Genomic DNA, 24,693 nt, shown 5'->3' with positions numbered 1-24,693 from the left:
AAATAGCAGATATTGTTGCAGCCTTGGGCTGAAATATTAACTGTGATTAGGTGAAGAGCCACCAGGCGTTAGGAAATACTTCACTCTACTGCCAACTAATCACCAGGCAAAAAGTGCCACAAGCAAAAGTAGCACAAGAATGAAGGCAACTGTTACTCATTTAAAAATAAATCTGTATTGCAAACAACAATTAACTGCACCTTTCAAAATTGCTCAGTTTGCACTCATTTTTGCGTCAAAAACTCATGATAAAGTCCCTGCTCTATTTTGAGAAAGTCGATAATGGTTTTGGTTAAATCAAATCTACCCAACTAAATATGTAACCAAACCCATTCACACATTGTTAGTGCAGACATAAAAGTAAAGAAGCAGTTATTCCTGGATGCTACCTAATCAAACCGACAGTGTGACAAGCAGCAGCTCAAGTACTCAACTGACACCTGTAATAAAACCTACATTAATGTACAAATTGACTGGAGCACATTCACTCCTCTAACTTCGTCTTGCTTTGCTTTACCTCACAACATCTTACAGAATTGACGGGTTCTGGAATATTGCCGAAATAATAATAAGATTCATGTCACCTCTGGCTCTGTGGGTAGTATTTCATTGGCTATGAATTGCTTTGAGATGTCCAGTGGTCATGACGATGGCCATATGAATGAAAATCTTTCTTTTTTTTTTACTTGTGACATTTCCCCCACTTGCTCAGTTGGTAGGTGTGCAGTGCTGGCATCTCTGCTCTGCAGGCCAGGAGCGGTCCTGATAGGCTGCCTTTTCTGTGCTAAGTTGGCTGATTGGTTTTGGGAGTTCTGGAATTGTACTCTAGGCTGGGAGGCATTGGTAGGCCAGATTGTCGGCTTCTGATCACCATTGTGTAATTGTTTATGTGAATTTGCGAAGACCTCAGAAGAAAATAGAATCTGATTCAACTGTAATGATCTCCTCTCCCTACACGTCAAGAATGGTCAAACAGTCCCAATACTCACTGCACAAGAAGAAAGGCCATTTTGAGTACTGCATTGCTGCCACCTATGGAACCAAAGCATGAGCCAGCGAGTGGAGGGTAAAGGAGTAAAGAGCGATTGAGATAATAAAAGGCAAATCTCTTGTTTCATAATAACAATGTAAATAGAGCTCCTGGCAATTCTATGACCTTTGGTCAACAGAAAAGCATTACAACCCTCTACTGAAGTCAATATTTGCATAGTGACTGATTCATGCTTCATTTCTGGGAAGAGGTTGGTATAAATATCAATAAAAGTGAATTTACTATGAGTTGAATTTACACCAGGTGTTAATTTTCAGGTATATCTATTACTCATTGATTTGACAATTTTGCTTTTTCCTGCCAACGCCTCATAGAGTAAAACTCCACAGGCTCAGCAAAGACACACCAGAGACTCAATACATTGGAAGGAATTTTAACTGTCGGCAGGATTCTGGTGGAAAGATCACTTGTTTCACCCAGCCTCCTGCCTGCCCAGCGAGGCCACACAGTGCCAATCCACTTCCTGCTCATCATGGGTCAGGGTTCTTTATGGTTTGCGATAAGGGGGGGGAGGGAGAGTGAATGCCCAAAGGAGGCCTGAATTTTCCTCCTGGGGCCTGGAGAAGTAATCCCTCCTCTAAATTGTTCTGCTTCTCCATCTTTCTCTCACACATTGACACTCTCCCTCCCCCCACTCCCTTATAACCCACCTCTATGATCGGGTTTTTGGTTATCCCTCCCAGTATCACCTTTGTCAAAGCTAGGAGGAAACAAAGTACATGAGGGAGAAAGGAGCAGACGTATATGATGATAATACTTGATGAAGTAGGGAGGGAGGAGGATTGTGTGGTGCGTGGACCAATTGAGTGCAATGGTCTGTTTCTGTGCTGTAAATGCAGTCTAATTCTATGTCTGATTATACCTCTGTGAATTGTCATGGAGTAATTCTCGGCATTAAAAACTGCATAAATACCTTGTAGATTTGAAGTATAACATAATTAATGCTGATGAGGAAGTGACAGATTCCAAGTTACATAGAACAGTGGATGAATATGTTTGAGAATTGCACATGGTTGGAACACACATTTTCAAGGGCAGAAGCTTGTTCATAAGAGTAATTTGTTTCAGGGCAGCATGGTGGCGCAGTGGTTAGCCCTGCTGCCAGGGACCCGAGTTCAATCACGGTCTAGGGTGACTGTATGGAGTTTGCACTTTCTCCCCGTGTCTGCGTGGTGTTCCGGTTTCCTCCCACAGTCCAAAGATGTGCAGGTTAGGCAGATTGGCTGTCCTAAATTACCCTTTTCAAAAAAAGAGTAATTTGTTTTCAATTCCACGAACATAGTTATTTATTAACCTCATACTACTGAGTAAACAGGAACATTCTCAACTCAAAGGGATACTGGATTTGGCACTTTAAAGGGTAAATGCGTTTATCATTTCCTGTTACTGGATTTGTGCAGTTCTTTCAAGGCTTTTTGATAAAGAAGCAATTACCTATATGTAGAATAAAGGTGCCATGGGAGTTATTACATGCCAGTAATCTAACTGAAGAGATTCAGGTGGCTTCATACATCTTCTTGAGTGCAAAGCCCAAGTAGTTATATCTATCATTTGAATTCCAAGACATGATTTTTGATTTTTTTACAACATAAGACCATAAGACATAGGAGCGGAAGTAAGGCCATTCGGCCCATCGAGTCCAGTCCACCATTCAATCATGGCTGATTTCAACTCCATTTACCCCCTCTCTCTACATAGCCCTTAATTCCTCGAGAAATCAAGAATTTATCAACTTCTGTCTTAAAGACACTCAACGACCCGGCCTCCACCGCCCTCTGTGGCAATGAATTCCACAGACCCACCACTCTCTGGCTGAAGAAATTTCTCCTCATCTCTGTTCTAAAGTGACTCCCTTTTATTCTAAGGCTTTGCCCCCGGGTTCTAGTCTCCCCTGCTAATGGAAACAACTTCCCTACGTCCACCCTATCTAAGCCATTCATTATCTTGTAAGTTTCTATTTGATCTCCCCTCAACCTCCTAAACTCCAATGAATATAATCCCAGGATCCTCAGACATTCATCGTATGTTAGGCCTACCATTCCTGGGATCATCCGTGTGAATCTCCGCTGGACCCACTCCAGTGCCAGTATGTCCTTCCTGAGGTGTGGGGCCCAAAATTGCTCACAGTATTCTAAATGGGGCCTAACTATTGCTTTATAATGCTTCAGAAGTACATCCCTGCTTTTATATTCCAAGCCTCTTGAGATAAATGACAACATTGCATTTGCTTTCTTAATTACGGACTCAACCTGCAAGTTTACCTTTAGAGAATCCTGGACTAGGACTCCCAAGTCCCTTTGCACTTCAGCATTATGAATTTTGTCATCGTTTAGAAAATAGTCCATGCCTCTATTCTTTTTTCCAAAGTGCAAGACCTCGCACTTGCCCACGTTGAATTTCATCAGCCATTTCTTGGACCACTCTCCTAAACTGTCTAAATCTTTCTGCAGCCTCCCCACCGCCTCAATACTACCTGCCCCTCCACCTATCTTTGTATCATCAGCAAACTTAGCCAGAATGCCCCCAGTCCCGTCATCTAGATCGTTAATATATAAAGAGAACAGCTGTGGCCCCAACACTGAACCCTGCGGGACACCACTCATCACCGGTTGCCATTCTGAAAAATAACCTTTTATCCCAACTCTCTGCCTGACAGCCAATCGTCAATCCATGTTAGTACCTTGCCTCGAATACCATGGGCCCTTATTTTACTCAGCAGTCTCCCGTGAGGCACCTTATCAAAGGCCTTTTGGAAGTCAAGATAGATAACATCCATTGGCTCTCCTTGGTCTAACCTATTTGTTATCTCTTCAAAGAACTCTAACAGGTTTGTCAGGCATGACCTCCCCTTACTAAATCCATGCTGACTTGTCCTAATCCGACCCTACACTTCCAAGAATTTAGAAATCTCATCCTTAACGATGGATTCTAGAATCTTGCCAACAACCGAGGCTAGGCTAATTGGCCTATAATTTTCCATCTTTTTCCTTGTTCCCTTCTTGAACAGGGGGGTTACAACAGCGATTTTCCAATCCTCTGGGACTTTCCCTGACTCCAGTGACTTTTGAAAGATCATAACTAACGCCTCCACTATTTCTTCAGATATCTCCTTTAGAACTCTAGGATGTAGCCCATCTGGGCCCAGAGATTTATCAATTTTTAGACCTCTTAGTTTCTCTAGCACTTTCCCCTTTGTGATGGCTACCATATTCAACTCTGCCCCCTGACTCTCCTGAATTGTTGGGATATTACTCATGTCTTCTACTGTGAAGACTGACGCAAAGTACTTAATTAGTTCCTCAGCTATTTCCTTGTCTCCCATCACTAGATTACCAGCGTCATTTTGGAGCGGCCCAATGTCTACTTTTGCCTCCCGTTTGTTTTTAATGTATTTAAAGAAACTTTTACTATCATTCCTAATGTTACTGGCTAGCCTACCTTCATATTTGATCCGCTCCTTCCTTATTTCTCTCTTTGTTATCCTCTGTTTGTTTTTGTAGCCTTCCCAATCTTCTGACTTCCCACTACTCTTTGCCACATTATAGGCTTTCTCTTTCTCAAACTAGGCCGCGATCCCCGGGTTAAAGTAGGTTTTTATACTCACACAGAGACTGCTCCTCCTCCTCCGAACGGCTCCCGAAGCATAGATTATTGTGATTATTTTTGCTGATGTGTAGGGACAGACATTTCCAATTTTGTCCTCTTATTAGCCACCAATATGTGTCGTGTTAGGTGATCTGGTTTACAAACAAGCTAACAATGCTGGAAGTGGTGTAACGCTATTTTATTAACTGTTCAACTATGTTAACATACTGTAAATGTGTTATATAAGCAATACCAGCTTAACTGTGGACCCTTTCCTATCACTAGCTATGGTGAGGCACTCAGCACATGGCGAATGTCTGTGATGCAGGCTGTGAGCTCTGTGCTCTGAGCTGGCTGCTGCTAAAATGAGCAGAAACTCTCCTGTCCCCTGTCTTTATAGTGCTTGTGCTCTCACTGGTGATTGGCTGCGGTGTTATGTATGCTGGTTGGTCCTACTGCATGTCCATCAGTGTGTGTATATGATTGCACCATAATGTACTGATGTATATTATGACAATATGTGTACAAGAATAAACTCGGGTGACCTTGCCTCTGATCTCCCAGTCCTCTTTGAGAGGAAATAATTCTCATCGATGTCTCCCAACATTGGAATGGCTGACATGAACAAATCATAGAATCATAGAATTTACAACGCAGAAGGAGGTCATTCGGCCCATCGCGTCTGCACCGGCCCTTGGAAAGAGCACCCCACTTAAACCCCCACCTCCACCCTAACCCGTAACCCATAACTCCATCTAACCATTTTGGACACTAAGGACAATTTATCATGGCCAATCCACCTAACCTGTACATCTTTGGACTGTGGGAGGAAACCGGAACACACGGGGGGAAACACACGCAGACACAGGGAGAACGTGCAGACTCCGCACAGACAGTGACTCAAGCTGGGAATTGAAGCTGGGACCCTGGAGCTGTGAAGCAACAGTTCTAAGTACTGTGCCGTCCGTGGGTTCAAAACGGATGTAAAGCTAGCAGGGCATCTGCCATGCCTGCCTCAGGTTACAGTGGAAGGCTCAAACTGTTATGATTTTTCGGCCTCCTTTAGACTTTAGCTGGTGAGCTGTAGGCCGAGTCTGTTGGTGGATGAGGTGCCGGGGGTGGGAGGTGGTCACCAATCCTGGGTACGCAGGAGAATGGACCAACGAGAACCTTCATAAAAATACTATTGATATCTATTCTTGAGTGGCAGGCAGTGGTCCCTTTAAGCACAGCCATTTATTTTACTCAGTGCTTCGTAAACTTGGTTCAGTGTGGAATACTCACAATCTGGCAGTGTGTACAGGGGAGGCAGTGGCCGAGTGATATTATCGCTGGACTAGTAATCGAGAGACCGAGGGTAATGCTCTGAGGACCTGGGTTCAAATCCCTCCATGGCAGATGGTGAAATTTGAATTTGATAAAAAAGTCTGGAATTAAAAGTCTAATGATGAACATGAAACCATTGTCGATTGCTGTAAAAACCCATCTGGATCATTAAGCCTTTATGGAAGGAAATCTGCCGTCCTTACCTGGTCTGGCCTACATATGGCTCTCCAGATCCATGGCAATATGGTTGACTCTTAAATGCCCTCAGGGATGGGCAATGAATCCTGGCCCAGCCAGCGATGCCCACACCCCTAATGTCCACACTTAAGCAGTTCTGCAACTCTTTTGGGAGAGGCTGATGGTTGTCTATTTAAATGCCTGTCTGAAAATGGAATCAAGCAACACAGGAAGGGGACCATCTGCTGCTGAAGCCCAGGTCTAGATCTAGGGAAACTCGCAGGGAAAAAAACCCAAAGAATTCTTTGTTCTGACTACAGCAGACCTGTATGAAACTGAACAGGTGAGTTCAATGCAGTTCCTAAAAAGTGCAGGTAAACAAAACAGAATTTCAACTTACCACCTGGGTTTAAAACTAAATTGTAAATCATGCTGCCCACTATAGGAGCTGGCAATTAAAAAAAAAATTTTTTTGTAAAATATTTTTGTTCTCCATTTTCACATTTTCTTCAGATATTACACCCCACCAACAAGCAGTAAACGGTAACAAATACAAAGTCAATCCCCGGAGCAACAACAACTATCCCATCCTCCCACCACCCCAAGCAATGCCCCACCCAACAAAATAAGCATCATATAAAACAAACCCTCCCACGGTGGGAAAAACAAAGGAAAAAAAAGAAAAAGGAATCAAGAATCGCCTCTGGTCACCATTGACCTATAGAGTCCACCCCCCACCACCCCCCCAACATTCAATGCCATCCAATCCCCAAAAGAGTACTGTAAATGACACCCATGAATTGTAATCCCCCCCCCCCCCCTCTACGTCTCCTCCCCTCCACTTCCTCTTATAAACCTCCTCCCCCCAACCTCTGTTCCTTCCCCCCAACTTTCCACCCCGGCTAGACTCATCGGAACCTGTTCTGCCAGGCTCCGATGGCCGCAGCCCCTCCCCCACCTCACTCCCGTTCACTGGCCGGCTTAAACCGGCCAGCATGGAGGCCCCCGCCCGGATCTCTTTCCCCCTTGCCCGGTCCCAGGAAAACCAAGAAATCTCCTTTAGCACACAAACCCTGCATACACACTCCAACCCCAAAGAACCATCATTGCAAGTGAAAGTCCCCTCTCTTCCCTTGTCCAAATATATACAACGTTGGCTCATTTAGCACATACACCAGCACGCAGTGAAAAAATACAGTTACATGAGGCTACATTGGTACATGACCACTTCTCAATTCCGCCACAGTCCTTCTGCCTTCGCAAACTCCTCCGCTGCTTTCGCTGTCCCAAAATAAAAGTCCTTGGATTTGTAGGTCACCCTCAACTTAGCTGGGTATACTTTGCCGCACTGCACCTTATTGATGTACAATGCCTTCTTCACCCGGCTGAAGGCAGCCCGCCTCCTCGCCAGCTCCACCGTAAAGTCCTGATATATGCGTATACCAGCTCCAGCCCACTGCACCACCCGCTTCTGCTTTGCCCAGCACAGGACCTTTTCCTTCACACTGTATCTATGAAAACACTTGGCGGCTCACTCTCCTTTGGTACAGGCCTCCACGACCGATGAGCCCGAGCCAGTTCATATCGGGTGGGATCATCCCCCTCCACCAATAGCTTCGCCAACATCGTGGCAAAATACTCAGTCGGCCTCGGGCCTTCCACTCCTTCGGCCAACCCACAATCTTCAGATTCTGTCGCCTGGACCTGTTTTCCAAGTCGTCCATTTTGGCTCGCAGACCCTTGTTGATCTCTATCACCTTCTGCATCTCCTTCCCCATCGAGGTAAGTTGATCGCTGTGCTGCAATAATGTCTCTTCCACTTCCTTCAGCGCCTCACCTTGCTCCCGCACCTCCGCCACTGCACTCAATACCGCCGCCCTCACTGGGGCAATCGCCTCCTCCACCAACACTTTCAATACCGCCCCCATCTCCTTCCTCCCGCCTCCATGTGTTTTGTGAACTGCCTTTCGAGTTCCACGGCCCTCACCTGAGTCATTTCTTCAGCCGTGGGCAATGCGGCTTCCCCTGGTGCCCTGGCCTCCACTTTTCTTGTCATCCCCGCGATGACCTTTCCACTCCCCGATGGACTTTCAGCCGCTTTTTTCACGGCCGCTTTTTAACTTATTTTCGACATTTCCCTTCACTGTGCCTTCTCCCTGCTTTTGACGGCTCCGTTGCCCCTGGGACCGGGCATTAAACCCCGAAAATGCCGTTCCCAAATGGGAGCGCTCCAATGTGTAGCTGCCTCCCGCCCGCCATCACCGGAAGAGCAGTTTTTATTTATAAGAAAAAACAGAATGCTTTTATAACAGAGGTTCGATATATAATTCTTGTTATATATACCTGGATGGCAAGTTGAAAAGCTACCCCAGCAAAACAAAACTCTATTATTTATCATTTGTCATTCTCACCCTGTCTGGGTTATTAGACAGAAGGGGGAAAGAAGATCAGGGTCGAGATTATCCGTCGGCCGATGCAGGAATCACGAAACATGATTGGGTGGAGAATCGGTTTCGACACCGAAATTGCGGCGGGCGCTGATTTCAAGCCAAATTGCAGTTCTCTGTCGCCTCAACAGCGGTGTTAATGCGTTCCAGAATGCACATACAGTTAACACCGTTTGCATATCATTAGAGGGCCCGACCAGGTATTCTCCCGGGCCTCTTTGATTCTCCGCCTCCAATGGACCGAATTCCCGACGGCGAGGTTCATTTGTGCTTTTTCAGGTGGTGAAACCGGTGCCGTGGCTGATTAGGGAGCGAGAGGAGGTACGGAAAGTGTCCAACATCACCACAGTTTGCTGACAGTTGTGCCGTTGGCTGACGGGCTTCTGCCAGGGTCGGCTGGAGTAGTGGAGGTTGGCCAGGAGGTGGGCTGTGGGATCAGGATGGAAGGGCACGGAGCACCATTGTCGCAGCCTGCAAGCCAGCCACGGAGCTGCTCATGCTGCTGACTGCCCACTGTGAACTTAGGGCCACAGGTCGTATGAGGTTCCCCCAGGGGATCATGGTCCTCAGAGCTTTACTCCTTAGGTGCTCTCTGGCTCCAGTCAACCCATCAGCCGTATGAGTGTGCGCCAGCGGAACCAGTGCCATCTTGTTGGCTGGGATGAGTGTGTGTGGGGATAGTAATGTGTACACTCAGCTTCAGCTTGTCAGCCTCTTGAGTGTCAATCACGGACCCAGCGAATCCCACACCATTTCTCATTGGAATCCATTATATGCCATGTGGAGCCGGTGCTAGCCGCTCAACGGTCCAGGTTTAGCGCCAGTTTTGCTGTTGTGGAAGTCCATGCATCCTGCCCCGGTGTCAACACTTCGGGATGGATTCTCCGATTTTGAGACTGTGGTCAAGCATATGGCTAGACTTACGCCCGGTGGAGGGCTAGCAGCTGCGCCACGTAAAATCCCTGGTGTTCCCGACAGAAATGGCCGGGGAATTTCCAGGTCCATGAATGCACATGTGCATGGTGGCGATCCGCAGTGATCGCACCGTACAACATGGCGCTGTCCGCGCGTGAACGCAGCCTGCCAGATAGTGCCCCCCTGTAACACCCCCCTTGCCACCCCTGGACCACCTCCCACCCTACCCCCCAGCCCCCGCCGAAGCCCCCCCGGCCAGCGGAATGGCTCCCCCCTGACTGCGTCCGCAGCCGCGCGAGTTAAAAAAAAAAAAAAGTTTAGAGTATCCAATTCATTTTTTCCAATTAAGTGGCAATTTAGCATGGCCAACCCACCTACCCTGCACATCATTGGGCTGTGGGGGCGAAACCTACACAAACACGGGGAGAATGTGCAAACTCCACACGGACAGTGACCCAGAGCTAGGATCGAACCTGGGACCTCTGCGCCGTGAGGCAGCAGGGCTACGCGACACGAGGTTGACGAAACCTCAGACCACAAGTGATCCGCGCCTTCGGGAAGTTGACCCATTGGGGGCATAGCATCAGGGGAGGGCCTTCCGGTGATGTCCTGAGGCCATCCCAACTGCGTGCGACGTACTCACCGATGATGCCGCTTTGGAGGGGGCAGTGTATCAAAAGCAGGCGCTGCCCCCGAATTTGGCGTCAAAAGGGATTCTCCGCCCAATCGCCGAATGCGATTTCAGCGTCGGCATTCAGAGAATGCCGTCCAGAGTCTCGGGAACGGAGAACCCCACCCCATATGCTTCTGAAGTTATGGTGAAGGCAAATTGTTGGAAGAGTATGTGGGAAAAGGAAAACGTACTTGGTCTCATCATATCTGGCCTGGAAAAGCCTGAAGTTGACATTACCCATTGTAAAGTGCTGAGGATGGATTTTCTTACACTGGGAAGAGATGGCTGCACAAACCCAGAGAACTCAGTCAGCAAACGGCAGGACATGTGTCTGTGCTTTAGGGGACAGTGACCTGATGGAATGGGTCTCTGCTCTTTCTCCCATTTAGGGAACTTTGCTTTCCTCTGGGTGCAGGATAAAAGGATGAAAAATCCCAGAACTCTGTCCCTGGAACTGACTGACATCACAACCTAAACGGGCAGGAGAAATTTCGCCCCAAATAAGAATCTAATTTTAAAATGATGGTCTAAAGAATTTAAAGAAAGGCCTCGCTATGAAGCTCAATTGTGATTCCCCCCCCCCCCCCACCCCCCACCCCTCCCCAGCGCCAATTGGAAAATGGTCAGGGTGATGGGGATTAAAATATATAGAAATGGGGAACACACCCTGAGATACCCTCAATTAAGACTCAGGAGAGGAGTTTGATAATACAAAGGCTTTAATTACCAGAGAACCAGACAGCTGCCGAGAAGTGTGCTCACTGCACGCTGCCTACTGAACGTAACCTTATATACAGCTTCCTGGGGGCGGAGCCGGAGGCAGAGTCCCACAGGGTTCCAAACCCGGTCTTAAAGGGGCCTACGCATTAAAGGTACATGTGTATACAGATATCATTCATCACATTCACCCCGTTTAAAAATCAACGCATAGCCCGTCAGGGGTGAAGTGGAATTACAAGTTCAGTCGTTTGGGTGGTCTGATTGCCCGTGTCGACCTTCTCAGCTCCGGTGGTGGTGCGGCGGATACGGTCGTCCTCGGTGGTGGTATATCCGGGAGCACGGTTGTCTGAGCCTTTGCCCGCGTTGGAGCAGGGGGGGGTATCCGGGGTGACTAGGGTGATTGGTGCTGGTGCCGGCTGGGGGGAGGGGGGCGTTATGGGGAGGGGGGGGGGCGCTGTCAGCGTTGACCGCCGGTGCGGGAGGGGAGCATCGGTGGAAGGGGGGCGTCGGTGGGCGAGCCAGCGGGTGCCAGGTCTTGCAGGGAAACGGTGTCCTGCCTGCCGTCGGCGTGCTCGACGTAGGCGTATTGAGGGTTTGCGTGTAGTAGTTGGACACTCTCGACCAGTGGATCTGTCTTATGGCTCCTCATGTGCCTCCGGAGTAGAACTGGTCCCGGAGTCGTCAGCCAACGTGGAAGCGAGACCCCAGAAGTGGGCTTCCTGGGGAAGATAAACAAACGGTTGTGAGCGGTCTCGTTCGTGGCCGTACAGAGGAGCAACCTAATGGAGTGTTGGGCATCGGGTAGGACCTCCTGCCAGCGGGCGATTGGGAGACTTCTTGACCGTAGGGCTAGGAGAACAGCCTTCCAAACTGACGCGTTCTCCCTCTCCACCTGCCCGTTTCCCCGTATTTAAAAATTTCCTTCGCCTCCGGTGTCCGTGCTTCCAGATTGAGCTTCTCTGGTTTTAGGCCTGCGTCCATCCTAATCTAGTTTAGTCTATTAAATTGTGGTACTCTCAATAATGACGCTTAGAGTGTAAACTGTAAAGAAGGCTTTATTAGACTAAGAACTATATTAGAGCTGAGACAAGTGCTGACTGCTACACAGCCCATGAGGCAGCCGTTTATATATGGCTCACAGATGAGCGGAGCCAGAGGCGGAGTCCCCAGGGTTCCAAACCCGGTCTTAAAGGGGACATCACCTTACATGATGATAATGCAGTAACCGTTCGTCACACAGACCTTCGCGAAGTGCCCCTTCTTTCCGCATTAGCCGCAGATAGCGGAGCAGGCCGGGCAACGCTGGCATGAGTGCTGGCCTTGCCCACAGAATTAGCATTGGGGGCCCCCGGTGTGAACGGGTCGCCGCGCGGCACTGGCCTGAAGCGTGGTCGAGTCTGGAGGGGATCGAGAGGGGTTCGCAAGGTCCGCGGAGTACGTGCGGAGATTATGATGGGCCGCTTCCAGGGACGAGGCTAGTGTTACCGTGCCTTGGAGGTCCTTCGCTCTGTCTTCTAGGAGCAGCTGCCGGATGTACGTGGATCGGATACCGGACACGAAAGCATCACGAATATGTAAGTTCATGTGGACTTCTGCCGTCACCTCTTTATGGTCGCAGTTCCTGGCGAGCACGGTGAGTCTCTCCAAGTATTCATCTAGCGTTTCCCCGGAGAGCTGGCGGCAGGTCGAGAGCAAATGCCTGGCGTGTACCTCGTTTATCGGCTTTACGAAGCGCTTCTGTGGGATTCTGACCGCCGTTTCGTACGTCGTAGCTTTCTCGATCACGGAGGATAGCCGGTGGCCCACCCGGGCATGTAGTAAGCTCAGCTTGCGAGGTCCGTCAAGTTCCGTCCCTGAGGAATTCAGATAGGCCTCAAAGCACCGGAGCCAGTATTTAAAAATTTCAGTGGCTTCCGGCGACTGAGCGTCCAACTTGAGCTTCTCCGGCTTTAGACCGCTGTCCATCATGATGTAGTCTGGTTATTAAATTGAGATACCCTCAATTACGACTCAGTAGAGGAGTTTGATAATACAAAGGCTTTAATTACCAGAGAACCAGACAGCTGCCGAGAAATGTGCTCACTGCACGCTGCCTACTGAACGTAACCTTATATACAGCTTCCTGTATATAAGGAAGGAGCCAGAGGCGGAGTCCCCCAGGGTTCCAAACCCAGTCTTCAAGGGGCCTACGCATTAAAAGTACATCTGTATACAGATATCATTCATCACACACCCTAAACTCATCATGTACAGGCCCATTGATATTTTAATAACAGCATGTAGTGTGCTATGTGTGCAGCTCACTGTTGTGCAGTGGCACACTTTATTAAGTTACTTTAATCAGACTGTCACAGCGCAAAGGGAGGCCTGCTTTAATTTCAACAGTTGCCGGCTGGGCTTTCCAGAGCTTGGACAACCTGGCAGCAAAATGGAGGCCGGAGCTGCCACCTTCAGCAGGTAGGTGCTTTTTACAGCCACCCTACCCCTGCACTCCTCCCCCCCCCCCCCCCCCCCCCCCCAACCCACCCAGTCATGATCAATGACCTCAGCATACAGGTCCCAACCCGGAGCTCTTTCCTTCCCGAATGTTAGGGATTGTCCTCAAGGACCTCTGGCTGTGGCCTCCCACCTGATAGCCGCCCAGCCTGACAATTTTCCTGGATACCAACAGGAAACGGAAGGATCCAAAATATATATAATGGGCTCTTGCTGTTAAATTTGGCAGACCCACCATGAACCCGGCCTTGTGTTCCTTCCACCCTCCCCACCTCCCTGTAAGTATCAAATCATGTCTCGATAATCAATCAGTGACTCAGAACCTTTGTTACAATTCAAACGTTTCCCCTATTACTTCCTGCTGCTGTTCAATCCTGAATTCAGCTTCTATAGTCTGCAATTCCTGCTAACTGAAACACTGCACCTCATATGCAAAATCTATGTGATGCAGCGTGTCTCGAGGAAACATTGAATCCTTTCACTGTCAGTATGTACACTGGGCTATAGTATGGGGTTATTCCTGTACCTCTGATCCCTCTGAAATTGACACAAGACAAGCATACTGACAGGCCATGTGTGGGATTCTCCGTCGGCCGATAACGGAATTGACGGAGAATTGATCGTGAAGCCAAAATCGTGGCGGGCGCTGGGCGGTGGTGGGTGTTGTAGACAGCTGTGACAGGAGGTCAGTGTCGTCCTCGAACTGGTGCTCCAGGGTGTCCCGTGTTGTGGGTCAAGTGATCCCGTCGCTGTACATATCTTCCTCCTCCTTGTTGCTCTCCTTCTGGGTTTGTGTTTGGGGTCGGGGGCAGGGGGCAGCAGAAGGATTTACCTCATCACTGTGGTGTTGGGTGCTCTGGTGCACAGATGAGCCAACACAGTTGTATGTGGTACAACTCTATTTTATTATAACTCTTATAATACAGTTCGTTCTGGATACTCTGCACGTGCTGTCTCCCTGAGTGTGTTTGGCAATAGATGTGTCCTGGTTCTCCTCTGCAGCTAATACTGACCACCGGGGGTCGTGTCTGTGCTTTTATATCTTTCTGTCATTGGTTGTGGTGTTGTGTGTTCTGATTTGTCTGTTGGTGTGTCTATCATGATGTGTGTGTTTGAATATCATGACAATCACCAGGAGATCCTGTAAAACACAAGATATGACGCATGATTGGACCACGGGTGGTGGTCGTGGAGGGGGGGTGTGTGCGGGTGGTAGTGGTGGTGGTGGAGGGGGGTGTGGTGGTGTGTAGTGGAGGTGGAGGGGGGTGTGGTGGTGTGAATGGAGGTGGTGGTGGAGGGGCTGTGTGGTGGTGGTGGAGGGGGCACGGTGTGGGGATGGTAGTGGTGGCGGTGGTGGAGGGGGTTGTGGTGGTGTGTAGTGGAGGTGGTGGTGGAGGGGGTGTGTGTGGGTGGCGGTGGTAGTGGAGGGGGCTGTGCGGGTGGTGTAGTGGAGTTGGTGGTGGAGGGGGTGTGTGTGGGTGGTGGTGGTAGTGGAGGGGGCTGTGCGGGTGGTGTAGTGGAGTTGGTGGTGGAGGTGGTGTGTGGTGGTGGTGGAGGGGGGGTGTGGTGATGGTGTAGTGGAGGTGGAGGGGGTGTGGTGGTGTGTAGTGGATGTGGTGGTGGTGGAGGGGGTGTGCGGTGATGGTGGTGGAGGTGGTGGTGCTGGAGGTGTGCGTGGTGGTGGTGGTGGAGGTGGTGGTGCTGGAGGTGTGCGTGGTGGTGGTGGTGGAGGTGGTGGTGGAAGGGGTGTATGGTGATGTTGTACTGGAGGTGGAGGGGGTGTGGTGGTATGTAGTGGATGTGGTGGTGGTGGAGGGGGTGTGCGGTGATGGTGGTGGAGGTGGTGGTGCTGGAGGTGTGCGTGGTGGTGGTGGTGGAGGTGGTGGTGGAAGGGGTGTATGGTGATGTTGTACTGGAGGTGGAGGGGGTGTGGTGGTATGTAGTGGATGTGGTGGTGGTGGAGGGGGTGTGTGGTGGTGGTGGAGGGGGCACGGTATGGGGATGGTAGTGGTGGCGGTGGTGGAGAGGGGGTGTGATGGTGTGTAATGGAGGTGGTGGTGGTGGAGGGTGTGTGTGGTGGTGGTGGAGGGGGCACGGTATGGGGATGGTAGCGGTGGTGGTGGTGGAGGGGGGTGTGGTGGTGTGTAATGGAGGTGGTGGTGGAGGGTGTGTGGTGATGGTGTAGTGGAGGTGGAGGGGGTTTGGTGGTGTGTAGTGGATGTGGTGGTGGTGGAGGGGGTGTGTGGTGGTGGTGGAGGGGGCACGGTGTGGGGATGGTAGTGGTGGCGGTGGTGGAGGGGGTTGTGGAGGGTGTGTGTGGTGATGGTGTAGTGGAGGTGGAGGGGGTGTCTTGGTGTGTAGTGGATGTGGTGGTGGTGGAGGGGGTGGTGGTGGTAGTGGTGGTGGTGGAGGGGGTGGGTGGTGGTGCTGGTGGTGAAGGGGGGGTGTAGGGGTGGTGTGGTGGTCGTGGTGGTGGAGTGGGGTTGTGAGGATGGCGTCACAAGTGCCATTGCGGGGTCTCACTTTCTCGCCAATGCCGACCTCCACCTAGGTGACTGCCCTCTCCTTGGGTCCACCTCACCGATCGGGTCCAGTATCGTCTGCTGTGGTAAGGGGCCGCAGGTCTGGCAGTCCCCCTCTCGTGGTTGTGGGTTGCCTTCTCTTGTGTATGGGTGTAGCCTTTGTGGCCAGGGCACGCTGCCGTGGCGGCTGGTATGGGTGCTCGGATCTGGTGCAGGGTGGGGCTTCGGTCACCCTCCGGGTGGTGGGGGGGGGGGCGGGGTTGGATTATGGGTGTGTGGGTTGAGGGTTAGTACCAGGGGCATAGTGCTGCCAACTCACCCTGGCCGCCCTGAGGAGGTTGTGCAGTTTCTTACGGCATTCCTGGCCATCCTGGCGGTGTTGCCCACGGCGATCTTGGCCTCATCCACCTGCACTCAGGTCCAGTGCACAGCAATGGGTGGGAACCTCCTTTCCCACCCCGGGATACAGAGTGGCCCTCTTTTCCTCAACTGCGTCCAGCAGTGCCTCCAGTTCCTCATCGGTGAATTGGGGTGCCACTCTTCTTGCTGCCATCTTGTTAGCAGGGATGAGTGTGTGTGGGGAGTGGTGTGCTATCTGCGGCTGCAGTTTGTTAGCCCCTCGAGTATCAATCCTGGTCCCATCGCACACCACTTTTCATTGGAATCGATCATGTTCCATGTGGTGTCATCAACCGATCCTCTTACGACAAGCTGTTCATTCCAGGGATCATTCTTGTGAACCTCCTCTGGACCCTTTCCTAGGCCAGCACATCCTTCCTTAGATATGGGACCCAAAACTGCTCACAATATTCCAAATGGGGTATGACCAGAGCCTTATGGAGCCTCAGAAGTACATCCCTCGTCTTGTATTCTCGCCCTCTTGATAATGAATGCTAACATTGCATTTGCCTTCTTCACTGCCGACTGAACCTGCACGTTAACCTTAAAAGAATCGTGAACAAGGACTCCCAAATCCCTTTGTGATTCTGATTTCCTCAGCATGGCCCCCATTTAGAAAATAGTCCATGCCCAAATTCTTCCTTCCAAAGTGCACAACCTCACACTTTTCCACATTGTATTTTATTTGCCATTTCATTGCCCACTGTCCTAGCCTGTTCAAATGCTTCTGCAGCCCGCCTGCTTCCTCAATACTACCTGTCCCTCTACAGGGGACGACATTCTCCGACCCCCCCGCCGGGTCGGAGAATCGCCGGGGGTTGGCGTGAATCCCGCCCCCACCGGTTGCCGAAGTCTCCGGCACCGGATATTCGGCGGGGGCGGGAATCGCGCCGCGCCGGTTGGCGGGCCCCCCCGCTCGATTCTCCGGCCCGGATGGGCCGAAGTCCCGCCGATAAATTGCCTGTCCCACCGGCGTAAATTAAATCACCTACCTTACCGGCGGGACAAGGCGGCGTGGGCGGGCTCCCGGGTCCTGGGGGGGGGGGGGCGCGGGGCGATCTGACCCCGGGGGATGCCCCACGGTGGCCTGGCCCGCGATCGGGGCCCACTGATCCGCGGGCGGGCCTGTGCCGTGGGGGCACTCTTTCCCTTCCGCCTCCGCCACGGTCTCCACCATGGCGAAGGTGGAAGAGACTCCCTCCACTGCGCATGCATGGGAAACTGTCAGCGGCCGCTGACGCTCCCGCGCATGCGCTGCCCGAAGATGTCATTTCCGCGCCAGCTGGCGGGGCACCAAAGGCCTTTTCCGCCAGCTGGCGGGGCGGAAATTTGTCCGGCGCAGGCCTAGCCCCTCAATGTTGGGGCTCGGCCCCCAAAGATGCGGAGCATTCTGCACCTTTAGGGCGGCGCGATGCCCGTCTGATTGGTGCCGTTTTGGCCGCCAGTCGGCGGACATCGCGCCGTTTCCGGAGAATTCCGCCCCTCATCTTTGTATCATCTGCAAACTTACCAACAGTGCCTTCAGTTCCTTCTTCCAGATCATTTTTAAAAAATTATAAATTTCGTGACCCAATTCATTTTTTCCAATTAAGGGGCAATATAGCGTGTTCAATCCACCTACACTGCACATCTTTGGGTTGTGGGGGTGAAACCCACACAAACACGGGGAGAATGCGCAAGCTCCACACGAACAGTGACTCAGAGCTAGGATCGAACCTGGGACCTTGGCACCGTGAGGCAGCAGGGCTAACCCACTGCGCCACCGTGCTGCCCTCTTCTTCCATATCATTAATGTATATTGTGAAAAGTTGTGGGCCCAGACCCCTTAGGAAATTTTAATCCTTTCCGCCCCCTGCAGGAGGGAGCTCGCACCAACCTGCTCGTGTGGAGTTTGCACATTCTCCCTGTGTTTGCGTGGGTTTCACCCCCACAACCCAAAGATGTGCAGGTTAGGTGGATTAGTCACGCTAAATTGCTCCTTAATTGGAAAAAATGAATTGGGTACTCTAAATTTATTTTTAAAATAATTGTTTTAATTGGCAAAGAGCTGCTGATTTAATGCTTTAAATTTCATTTGAAAACTCGGAGAGATTTCTTCCAGTTCCCAGAGACCCAGACAGTAAACACTCATAGGGTGAACTCATGTCTGGGCCTATTTTCAGGCCCAGGTTAAGTTTGCCTGTCCTTTTCCTGAAGGAAGAAGCCTGTCTCCTCTACATTGGTGAGACTAAAGGCAGACTGGGCACATTGTGAAGATACTAATTCTCTGCTGCTATGGGCAAGTTGGATCGTCTCAGTCAGCGTTGGCATAGAATTCCCTCATTTCCTTCAGTGCCTCACCCACAATACCAAGCACTGATTAATGAACATTTACCCATCGTGTTGTGGTATCATGGCACAGTAATTGTTTACACTTTATCAAATGATCTACAACAAAATCTCAAATGCAAAAGTCAGATATAATGCTCAAAAACACAACAGATGGCATTATTTATGAATTAGGGTGTCAAACTGTGATTGTAATCAGATATAGAAGTCATCTCCAATGACACACATGCCAAGCCTGCTTTAGGCATCCACCTGGGATGCCTGTCTGAAAAGAATGAGCTAATATTGTGACAGCTCTAGGATAGGAAGCCCTGAAGTGTACAACCTGATTTGCCCATAGATCCAAGGCTGACCCTAAACTGTCGTGAAAGGAAGGACCACATAAAAATGCACATGGCATTTCCCTGTTCCATAACAGGTCAAACCTTCCCAACCGCTGCGCAGCTTGTCCATTATTATTTTTGTTCAGGGACCTCGCAACAATTATTCTAGAGACCTAACTCCAGATTTAGGCAACAAGCCCAGTAGATTGGGATCCAGTTTTATGCCGATATATGTTAACACTCGTGTCTCAGCCCTCAGCTGAGCAAATACAGATAGAATGGGACCAGATCTAATAAAATAATAATCGCTTATTGTCACAAGTAGGCTTCACTGAAGTTACTGTGAAAAGCCGTCACATTCTGGCACCTGTTTGGGGAGGCCGGTACAGGAATTGAACCTGTGCTGCTGTCATTGCTCTGCATTACAGGCTAGCTGTTTAGCCCGCTGTGCTAAACCAGCCCCTAATCTAATGCCTCAAGCTAAATTTTGCTGCATAAAAATATACACAGCGACAGATACCCACAGCCCCCCACCCACCCCCACCCCACTCACCCACCCACCACCACATACTTTGAAAATTTCATTACAGCTTTTTGCAAAAAACAACATCCTACGCTATTATGTGTTTTAGAATTTGATTCATGCTGAGTGTGGTGGGGATTATGTTGAAATACGATGATATAATCATGTTTCCCCACTTTTATAAATGGTGTGAAGAGCTTTTCAAGACATTTTGTTTCACTTTAACATAGAGGCTGAATATTTTTACTTAGAATTAATTAGTCAGAGTTGGTGGAAGAGGTTGTTCAGTTTACCCCCCTTCCAATCAATTACTGGAAACTTGCATGAATCAGCTGCGTGTTCATCTGTACCAAGGGAATCTGTTTGTGAGTTAGCAATGTCTGAATGAAGGAAGGAGTCAGATTTTTAGTAGGCACCATGGCCTTTTAGGGCTTCTAATCAGTAGAACTCAGCAAGGAATAATTTTGCCTCACTGAGATGTTGTGTAACTGAAGTATTTTAAAACTACATCAAAATTTTCCAGCTCAGTGGTTGCTGCCCAATATGGAATTTTACTATACAGATAAGGGAGGTTTCCTGTTAAATTTTGGATCTACATAGAGCTGTCTGATATCAGTGTAACTATTGGACCACTTGGGTGTAACTAGCCGGCGGGGGGGGGGGGGGGGGGGGGAGAGTAAACAAATCGGCCCAATATTCCAGTTTATTCTTGCCCAATGAAAAGTGCATGTGTGCAGTTATCCGACAATGGCAGCTGCAAGTATGGGTCATGGTTACATCGTTAACCGGAAGGACGGCCAGTGGCCATGGGACATTACCACAGATTGAGTCAATTCCTTCAGAGCACAGCATTGGAGAAACAAACCTTTCTCAGCACGATCAGAGAATTAATGAATTACTTGGACTCTTTATAGGTTTCATTTCACTGTTGTAAAAACCTGACAATTCACGAAAACCATTGGCACCTGAGGATTACAGGATAAAATAAATATTTAGCTTCATTTATGGGCGTTATTTATTTCTAATAAGTGATTTGATGTTTTTGTACAAACCTGTTGTGTGTCTTGCTTGAAGAGGTGGGTGAGGCCCTCAGTGCCCATTTCTTGCCAATAGCCTTCCACTGTAGTGATGCCGTAAGATCTAGAATAAAGAGTTGATATTTTCAAATGTTCGCAGTAAGATTTAGGTATATATTGATGTGAGATAGCAGTATTGGGTGAAAAAGAATATGGAAGAATCAAATAAATTAGAATGTTTTGATCAACGTATCTTTATTGATATTGGCGGCATCTACCGGTCGCATTGCGCCCGAAAAGCAGCACAGAGCGGCGCAATGTGGCTGGTAGATGCCAGGATATCCCACTTCCAGGGTCTGGCTGGATTACCACGTGAACACGACCTTGCAAGACATCGCGATGTGGGCGGGTTCACTTTCTTGCAAATCTGCATAGTAGAGTGAGACACTCTAATATGCTTTCCCAAGATCTCACCAAGGTGCGGGATCTAACCCCCTTAGAGACCTCGGTCGAGTGCTGTTCAGTGCTGGTCTCCACCAATGGGGTCCAGATTGAATGGCACTCGTGGGGGGTCTCCTCGGGAATTGGAGACCCCCAGGAACATGCCCTCTGGGCAGGATGGTACACTGGCACTGCTGGTGCCACCTGGGAACTGTATTTCCAGGAATTTATAAGGTGATGTGATCAAAATTTTCAAAAGAGTTTAACATAGTTATATTGAAATAAAGTATTTCTGCTGGTTGAGGGGTCAAGGACTAGGGGGCATAGTTCAAAAATTAAAACTGAACCATTCAAGAGTGCAATAAGGAAACATTTCTACAGATAGCTCTTTGAAACTCTCTTCTGCAAGTAGCAATTGATGTAGATCAGTTGCTAATTTTGAAACTGAGATCGAAAGATTTTCGTTAACCAAAGACATTAAGGAATAAGGGACAAAACGGGGTATACGGAGTTAGGTTGCAGATCAGCCAGGATCGCACTGAATGGTGGAACAGACTTGTGAGGTTAAGGGTAAATGGCCTATTCCTGTTCCTAATGGTATGGTTCAATTTTTACCCTTAATGCCAGATCACATAGGAGATTTGCATTTTGGATTATCGCTCAGTGACCAATCCTGGATAGATGTTGGTTCAGGGTGTGATAGCGGCCAGTTGTGAAAGATGTCCAGAATTGCTGCAAAAGACTGCCTTGGCACACACACACTTGAGGCTGAGGCAACTGGGTGAAGTATTTGAGAACACTCAACATTCATGGTTCTGTGACCCAACATTAGTCAAGGAAGGAAGGGTGTTAAAAAAATCCAAAATTTCTCTTTGCCCCAAATTGCTGAATGAATACTATCAAACCACAGAACCAAGAAACCTCAAACATCCTGCAACAAAGCACAACTGCAAATTATGAGGTTTCATCAGACAGTCAGATTTTACGACAAGTATCTCTTGGTAGATTTTGTGATGGCCGTGACGTATTGTGCTACGTGACCCATGCTGCGTCGCAATATGCCCAATAAGCAGTTTTGTGATCCACAGTTGAGGTAACCAGGGTAAAGGGAGCATAATATGCTGAATGACCCATTTAATTTTTCAATCTTTTTTACTTGTAAAGGAGATACATATCGCATAATTTCAGTTGATTTTTTGCCTTTTGTTAATACGCTGTGTTTTTAAAATTGGGCGCTTTCTTTCATACCAAAATTTTTTTAAATATTCAGACGCTATGCAAAACAATTATGGAGAGGTGCTTTCGAATTTACCAAGAAGTTGCACATTCTCTCCCCGTGTTTGCCTGGGTTTCGCCCCCACAACCCAAAAATGTGCCAGGTAGGTGGATTGGCCATGCTAAATTGCCCCTTAATTGGAAAAAATGAATTGGGTACTCTAAATTAAAAAAAAAAGAATTGACCAAGACGTGAATCAGTGGATAATGTCTTAATATATAATCTATGAAGAGGGAAAATGAATGTATATTTGGATTAACACAGCCATCAGATTCAGATTTGGTTTCTTAGGTATTGGGTCCTCTGATTTTTAAAAACTAAAATAACTGCACTTTAAGGATTCATGGGAAAAACAAAGAAACGTAGACAATAGGAGCAGGCCATTCAAGCCCGTTTCGCCATTCATTATGATCACGGTTGATCATCCAACTCAATAACCTGTTCCCGCGTTCCCCCCATATAGTTTTCTCCCTTTTGCCCCAAGAACTGTATCTAATTCCTTCTTGGAAATATCCTGGGCGGGATTATCCATCAGCTGACGGTAGAATTGGGAAACGTGATTGGGCAGAGAATCGTGGCGGATTCACGCCAAATCGCAATTCTCCGGCGCCTCGACAGCGGCGCCAATGCGGTCCACTCTGCATATACAGTAAACGCTGTTGGCATATCATTAGCGTGCCTGACTCAGTATTATCCGAGGCCTCCCTGATTCTACGCCTCCACTGGGCGAATTCCCAATTGTGAGGTTCACTCATGCTTTTAAAAATATTGAAACAGCGCCGTGGCTGCGGAGGGAGAGAGACAGGGTATGGAAAGTGTCCAACATTGCCATCGTTTGCTGACCATCGGGCTTCTGCAAGGGCCGGGGGGACTAGCGGGGGGTGGCCAGGAAGTTGGCTTTGGGGTCGGGGTGGACAGGTACGGAACATCATTGCCACAGCCTGCAAGGCAGCCATACGGCTGCGTACTCTGCTGACTGCCCACTGTGAACTTAGGGCCACAGATTGTATGAGTGACCCATCAACGAGATGGGTGTGCTCCAGCGCAATAGTGCCATCTTGTTGATTATGATGGTGCGTGTGAGGAGTTAAGTGTGAAAATGCAGCTGCAGCTTGTCAGCCTCCCGAGTGTCATAGAGTCATAGATGTTAAGAGCAGGGAAACAGGCCCTTTGGCTCAGCTTGTCCATATCGCCCAGTCACTAAGCTAGTCCCACTTGCCCGCATTTGGCCCATATCCCTCTACACCCAGCCCATGTAACTGTCCAACTGCTATTTAAAAGAGAAAATTGTACCCGCCTCTACCACTGCCTCTGGCAACCCATTCCAGATGATCACCCCCTCTGTGTAAGGAAATTTCCCCTCTGTTCTCTTTAGTATCTCTCCCCTCTCACCTTAAACCTATGTCCTCTAGATCTAGATCTTTGGGAAAAGATGTAGACCTTATCTATGGGCCCCTCATTATTTTATAGACTTCTATAAGATCACCCCTAAGCCGCCAGAGCAAAAAGCCCCAGCCTATTCAGCCTCTCCGTATAACTCAGACCATCAAGTCCTGGTAGCATCCTCATAAATCTCTTCAGCACTCCTTCTAGTTTAACAATATCCTTCCTATAATAGGGTGACCAGAACTGAACACAGTATTCCATGTGTGGACTTACTAATGTCTTGTACAACATCAACAAGATGTCCCAACTCCTGTATTCGATATTCTGACCAATAAAACCTAGCATGCTGAATGCCTTCTTCACCACCCTGTCCACCTGCGACTCCACCTTCAAGGAGCTATGAACCTGCATTCCTAGATCTCTTTGTTCTGTAACTCTCCCCTACTCCCTACCATTAACTGAGTAGGTCCTGCCCTGATTTGACCTACCAAAATGCATCACCTCACATTTATCCAAATTAAACTCCATCTGCCATTCATCGGCCCACTGCTAAATTGGTCAAGATCCTGTTGCAAACTTATATAACCTTCTTCACTATCCACTATGCCACCAATCTTGGAGTCATCTGCAAACTTACTAACCATACGTCCTACATTTTCATCCAAATCATTTGGGCAGTACGGTAGCACAGTGGTTCGCATTGTTTCTTCACAAAGCTAGGCTCCCAGGTTTGATACGGAATCTGCACGTTCACCCTGTGTCAGCGTAGGTTTCCACCGGGAAGAGTTCCCGCCCACAAGTCCCAAAAGACATGCTGTTAGGTGAATTGGACATTTTGAATTTTTCCTCAGTGTACCCAAACAGGCACCGGAATGTGGCGACTAGGGGCTTTTCACAGTAACTTCATTGCAGTCTTAATGTAAGCCTACTTGTGACAATAAAGATTATTGTATTATATATAAAAATAACAGTGGACCCAGCACCGATCCCTGAGGTACACCACTGGTCACAGGCCTCCAGTTTAAAAAATAACCGTCCACAAACACCCTTTGGCTACCTCACCCTGGATTCCGTGAGATTTTACCTTTT

This window comes from Scyliorhinus torazame, chromosome 17 (assembly GCF_047496885.1).
Source record: "Scyliorhinus torazame isolate Kashiwa2021f chromosome 17, sScyTor2.1, whole genome shotgun sequence".
NCBI lineage: Eukaryota > Metazoa > Chordata > Chondrichthyes > Carcharhiniformes > Scyliorhinidae > Scyliorhinus > Scyliorhinus torazame.
The sequence above is the reverse complement of the archived record's forward strand: the minus strand, read 5'-3'. Positions refer to the sequence as shown.